The 6,588-nt window shown below is 46.8% G+C and overlaps 1 long non-coding RNA gene across 2 annotated transcripts; it reads left to right on the forward strand.

Moving 5' to 3' along the window:
* The first annotated feature begins 1,412 nt into the window (after positions 1 to 1,412).
* Positions 1,413 to 5,909, forward strand: LOC116273569. Of its 2 annotated transcripts, none has more exons than XR_004181885.1 (2): positions 1,413 to 3,616; positions 3,985 to 5,909. It is a non-coding gene; the product is annotated as an uncharacterized LOC116273569 (long non-coding RNA). The 2 variants fall into 2 exon arrangements; XR_004181884.1 differs by having other exon boundaries at positions 1,418 to 2,743.
* The last annotated feature ends 679 nt before the right edge of the window (positions 5,910 to 6,588 follow it).

A 6,588-nucleotide genomic window follows, 5' to 3' on the forward strand; every position in this document is an offset into this window, starting at 1 on the left:
CTTCTGTTTTAACTTTGAACTTTTTTTTTGGAAGCGGTTAAGGTTAAGCTATATTAAAAACAAAACAAAAAACAGCTGCATTCTTTTTCCTCCTGTGAATGGCTTATTTGCACTCCTCTGAGTATATTTAATATTCTCAGAAACCCCATTTGAAACACGATGTCTTCAAATAATTTGATAATCTGTCTTTAAAGTTTTGCTCTAAATTAGAGAGACTTCATTTTTGTAAAACGCCTTGGAACCATAAACCTTTAACGAGATGAGAAAAGGTCTCTTTCCTCTGGACTTGACTTTGCCTTGTATAGGTGTGTGAGAGCGATTTTTGCTGTCAAATTGCCAAGGCAGACTGTTGTGCAGTCTGCAAATGTCTCCAACTATACCTGCACAGTTCCTCTCTTCCCAACACGAAGCCATCCACTCCACTTTACCTCTGCAGGTTTTTTGGCTTTTAAACGACGGGAGGCTCTGTTTTCAAACAATGCTAACAACGGCCAGAGACAAGGAAGGCTGTTCTCATGTAATTCCAATTAGGATGCCAGGAGTTTGGTGCCTTGAAACAAGCACTCCGGGTTAGAAGGGTGAGGAGGAGGCTGAGGGCCAGCTGGTGGTGGGCCTCCAGCTCAGGCCCCCAGACAGCCCCTCCCCCAGGACCCCGCGCCGGGGATTCCTGACCCAGGACGAGACAGTGACTCCGGGGTGCAGCGCCAGCCCCTGCGCCTCGCTCACCGCTTCACGCGGATGATCTGGTCCGCATGGAATGTTGTGCCTGGAGAATAATGCTGAGGGACGGTGACGAGGCGAACAGACGAAGGATTTGGATAGCCGTTCTTTGGATGTACAGGATCCACGTGGACGCAGACTGGGGCTCAGTGCCAACCGTGTCGGGATTTTCCAGCGGCACCGACGGCAGCGAATCCTCGATCTTCCTTGCGGTGAAGTCCTCGGAGATGAGTTGCAGGGTCGTATTCTAATGAAGGGTACCGGTCACGAACTGCACGGTCAGGGCGGATTTGCCTACCGCCGAGCCTTTTGCCGCCTGTGCTCGACGCATCGTCCACTCCGCGGCCGCCGCCGCCGCCGCCGCCCGCGACATAGACTACGCCGGCCGCTGCACCCCAGCCCAACCCCGGCAGCCGCCCAGCCACTCCGCGGCCGCCCCTCACAGCCGCAGCGGCCTGGAGCGCCGGCGGCGCGGCAGCAGCTGAGGAGCAACGGCCCTGGGCATGGAGCCGGGCAGGCGGCGACCACGGCCCCGAATGATGGGCACCGGGTGGGACTAAGGGCGAGCAGGGAGACAGGCGTGAGCCGCCGAAGCCGCCGAGCCGCGGGCCGCAGTGCCGCCGCCTCAACCTCCGCCCAGATCCCCGCCCGCCGCCGCCGCCGCCACCCCCAGCGCTGGAGCGCGCGCCCGAGCCCCAGCCGCAGCGCGGCCAGGGGCGGGGCCCGGCGGCCGGGGCGGAGCCCGCGGCACAGCCTCGCCCCCGTCCCCGTCGCCTAGGCGACCGGCCGCGGGCGCTCCCGAGAGGCTCTGCGCGGCTCCGAAGCTTCTGCCGTCGCGGAGATAAACAAGCACCGCGACTGCCCAGCAGCGCCGAACCCTGTGCGCCCAGTCAGACCCCAGGGCCTACGTACCGAGCATGCGCAGTTCCCGCCCGAGCTGGGAGCAGTCAACCTGAGACTCCCACGTTCAGAATTCGGCGGAGATGCGATGGTAGAGGGGCCAGAGCTACCTCCAAGCTTTACCCTTAGGCGAGGAGTGAAGGGGAGAGATGCCCAAGGCCCAAGAGGGACCGCAAGGGCCTTTGCCCGATGCCACCCAGTCTGTCAGCACTTCTAGAGCTTTGGTTTTATCTTGTATTAGCATGTGTAGCTTTAAGGGGACGGGCACCTACAGGCTTCTGCCTGAAGTTGTGTAAACGCAACAAAACGAAGCTTTCGAGTGTTAGGACATTGATAGGAGGGTGACAGCCCCCTCCGGCAGCGCGCCACAGGGGCGAGCCAGAGGCGGCCACACACCACGGAAGTTGGGTCCAAGCCTGCTGACGTCGCCAGGGTCCCGCCCACCAATCCTCTGGACCCGCCCACATTTCTTCTAGATCCGCCCCTTTCAGTGCCGAACTGCAGTCGAGCTCTGCCCACGCCCTGTCAGCCACTGGTGAATTGAAAACCTGGAGAGCGGAACCCCGACCGGCAGCCGGAAGGCCCCGGGACACCTCATAGCAACAGCCGGCTAGGGGCATCTAGTGGGAAGCTGGGATTCATTCTAGCCAACCACGTCATGTCTCTGCACCCCATGGTACCATTCACTACCAATAGGAGAGCCTCCCCATACCACGTGACTTTCCCCCTTCAACCAATCGGTAAAAAAATATGTCGCGGGATCCGCAAGCACACCTCCCAGTGCCTCGCCAGGCGGGGCGGTTCGCGCACGCTTTGCCAACCAATCGTAGGTGAGCTGGCGTGTGACGGAAGCTTCGACCAAGCCAACCAGAGCTCGCGAGCCCCTTGCCACAGAGGCCGGCGGGATGGAGACAGGGCCCGGCTGCTGGCGTTTGGGAGGGGCAGAGATTGAGGAGCCAGTTGCTGTGCTCTGTTCTGGCAAAAGAACAAGATGGGTTGCAAGCCAGAATGATGAATTCCACTTTTAACGTCGTCTCCGTGGCATTCTGCCTAAATGATGGGCATGGAAGTGGTGCTGAGGGATGTGGGCTGAATCGAGAACACAGGGACTTTTGTCTTCAGGGTGAGAAATGTTCCGGTCCTTAAGGAGATATCGTGCAGCAGTTGCATGGGTCTTCCAGGCGTTCCTCCCAGAACATTATTTTTTCTTTCACTATTAAGTTTTAAAACTTAGCGTTCTGTCGCTAGCATTACATCTTAGTTACACACCCTCTCCCACCCATAACGTCAAATTTAGGAGACGTGACATCCTGAAACATTCCTGCATTATTTTTTGCAGTTACCGGTTACTCGGTTTACTTTCTTTAAACTAGGTCCTTCTCAAACTAGTCTCATCCGTTCGTTACTGTCGCACATTTCCTGCGAATAATACATTTCTGTAGTTCTATTGTTAAAGCCTGGCATACCTCTCCCCCGGTCCTCTTTCCCACAAGGTCATCATGCAGAGGGGATTTTGGTCTGAGTTAAAAGCCAGGTATTCTTTCACTATCTTTTCTGTCGATAGTCAAACTACTGCAAAGATTACTCAAATTTAGTAGTTTCCTATTTCCCTAGAGCTTCGTTATATTAGAATGGGTAACTTATATTTGCATTACCTTGCTATAATAAACACACACCAAGTTTTCATTTAAAATTATCAAGGACAAATGTCCTCTGAATTTAAAAATGTGTATGTAGTAAAATATAACTCAGCATTTCTTGATTACATATCATTAAAATATGAATGGTACTATCTGAGCCACCAGAATCAGCAGTGAAGGTACTATATTAATAAAAAGGACTAAGAATCAGGACTGTTTTAAGGGAATTGGAACCGAAGAGGATCTACTATTTCATGCTAGGCTAGTAATGTGAAATAGTGAATTAAAATTGAGAGAACTTACATGGATGCTTCATATCTGAGCTACTTTGGCAGGGATGTTTCAAGAGGATGTAGGTAAGTATGATGTTCACCTAGCTTTCCAGAAGTCTCATATTTTGTGTAAAACTGGTATGCTTATTCATGGTTACTTTAGGTTAGTAGCAGCTATACTTCTTTTCCAAGGAAAGACAGATTGTCTCTTTTAAGATTCTAATTGTGCATCTTGGTAATAAGAAGTTCTTAGATTTGTTCAATAGAGTCAGGAAGCATGAAGCTTTCTCTCTAGATCATGACAACCCATCTAGTACCTTGCATTACAGAGAAGCTCTAAGTCCATTTACTTTGCAAGGAATAAAGATTCAGTGATTTATGTTTTTGAGAAATTTGCTTTGGGATTGTGGGTCCAGAAGGTCGCCTTAAGCAACTGTTTTCATGACTCCTAGGTCCCTAGATGTTGAGAAGCTCTGGACTGAAGCTGTCACAAAAATAGTGAGTAGTCTCCGTAGTCACTCCACTTAGCATAATAGAGAGTAGGACAGCTTTGTGACATTTCTCAGGTTATTTCCCCTGACCTCTCATCAATGCTGACGTTTTTGATAAGAAGGAGTATAGAGACTGCAGCCCTTTGGGTGGTTATAGCTCGTTTATTTACAGGCCTTATATTGACAGGCCTCAGACTCAGATTTCATGCTCAGTACCATAAAGGTTGATTTTTAACCACCAAGAGGCAAAAGAAACATGACAGGTCAGAGCATATTTTCTCACTTATTCTGGCTTAAACGATGGTACTTACCTGATTTGTGGCTGTATGTGATATGTTGGGTGAAAGATTAGCTGCTATAAAAAGGATGTCAGGACGTGTAGAGAATTTAGAGGACTTGGGGAGGAGATGGATGTCTATTTTCTAACCCCTTAGTCATGTTCATTCTGATGCCAGCATAAACTCTATTCTGAGATGATTATAGAAATAACTTTTGTCTTCATTCATTTGTTTGTGGGAAATAAATAAAAATGATATAAAAGAAATGTGAATTATGCCCAAGAGCTGTAAATCTGTAAGACAGTGAAAACTTAACGCTGTAACTGACACTGCAGTATCCCTTTAGTTTCCGAAGTGCATTGCCAGGAGAATAAAAAGAAAGAAAATCTTCATTTCTCCTCCCTCCACTAAATCTGAGAGGGAGTTATCTCACCTATAGCCAGATACCTTCCATTATCACAGTTGTGTTACCATGGAAACCCAGGTCCATCCTTCCTTTCTGTGAAAGATGTTGGAAAAGGTGGTATGAAGTGGGAAATCCACTGTATTCTGGGACTTCCTGACACCAGCAAGAAGCAAATATGCAGAGAATTTAATAGAACCAAATTAGTAGAGGATATTTGTAATGCGAGGGGTACTTTTCGACTGTAAAACTGTGATTCCTATTGCTTCTTATTAAAGCCTGCATGCCTCTGATTAACCATAAAGGGGAAGGGCACGTCAAGTACATTTAGCACCTGTGAAACGCTGCTGGCAATTATAAGGAGAGCAGATGATGGTTTCTTGCCCTCTGAGGCTCCTAATACAGTTGAGAATCTGAAATATATATGTGGAGTGGAAAGGAAGGGGCAAAATAAACTTTGTTCTTCCTTTAAAAATGTGATATGTCTCAGTGTTTTTGAAAAGAAAAGGAATTAGAATGCAGAAATTAAGAGTATGGGAACAACTCAATAAAAGAAACTTATGGGTAGACAGAGTAGATGTTTCAAAAGGCCATTTTAATCAGAAAAAAAAATCTGAAAGAAAATGTGTAATGATTAAAATGTAGGCAGAAAAAAGAAAAAGACTGAAGAATCTTAAGAGCTGGAGGATTCTGTGGAAAACAGAGCTTCAGTGTGATTCATTTAACAAAGCAGAAGAGCAGGCACAGTGTTGCTTGCGTACCCAGCAGTTTCCCTTTATTTTTGCCAAAGAAGCTGGGGTGAATCAGGATTGGACTTTAATAGCATTGCTTTCCCTCTGCCCACCGTTAGTCCAGAAGTAGGCACGTGACTCAGTTCTTGTAATCGGAATGGGGAGAAGGCTGCTGGGGCTGGAGGGATTTCTAGGATATTGACAAGAGTGAGGAAATATCCCTGTTTTCTGATGTCACTCTCCTTGCTTCCTGCTTTACACATTGAAATACGAGAATGTGGACACCATTTTGGGGCTATGATGCATTATGGCATTATGATGCAATACCATAGAAAGCCAGCAACTTCAGATGGCCAAGGAGGAGGATGGGAAGAACCTAGGTTCTGCATGACAACTTTGGACAGTCAAACTAACATTAGAACTTCCTACCTTTGGACTTATGGCTAAGTAAACAGCTGGTGTCTTTCGATTTAAGTCTGTGTTGGTAAGGTTTTCTGCATCTTACAGCAAAATACATCCCACCTGTTACAAAAAGTGTGAGCCATTCCAGCCAAAATGGGGTTTAAAAAAATCAGCAAGCATTTGTGAGCACTTTCATTTCACTAATATCTGAATGATATTTCAAAGATACTATAATATTAATTGAGCAATTACTGTGTATATTTTTTAGGCTCTGGGGATACAACAATAAGCAATTATCCTAAAGGGCTTGTATTCTAGCAGGAGAGACAGATAGTAAGCAACCAATTACATGTTTATGTTACAAAGTAATGGTTATCATTAAAACTAATAAGAAGGAAAAATCAGGAATTAGAAAAGGCATATAGTAATTATATAAATAATATTACAAAATGTATAACTAAATAGCTGAATGAAATTACAAAAACAAACACTTTCCAAGTAAATGAGAATGAAATGTATAGTTTATAGTGACATTCGCAGAGGTGGAGAGACACCGTAAATTGGAGTAGGTTAGTCCAGGAGAGTTAGTCTGAAGGAAATTAATATTGTATCAGGTTTTGAAGGAAGTGGCTAAAGGACAGGCTAGATGGGGCAGAAGAGAACACTCTAGATGTAAGGAACTGGAAGAGCAAAGGAAGAAAGCAGGAATGAAGAACGAATAAGGGAAATATCAGAATCACTTGATTTTTAA

This window comes from Papio anubis, unplaced genomic scaffold (genome assembly GCF_008728515.1).
Source record: "Papio anubis isolate 15944 unplaced genomic scaffold, Panubis1.0 scaffold887, whole genome shotgun sequence".
Classification (NCBI taxonomy): domain Eukaryota; kingdom Metazoa; phylum Chordata; class Mammalia; order Primates; family Cercopithecidae; genus Papio; species Papio anubis.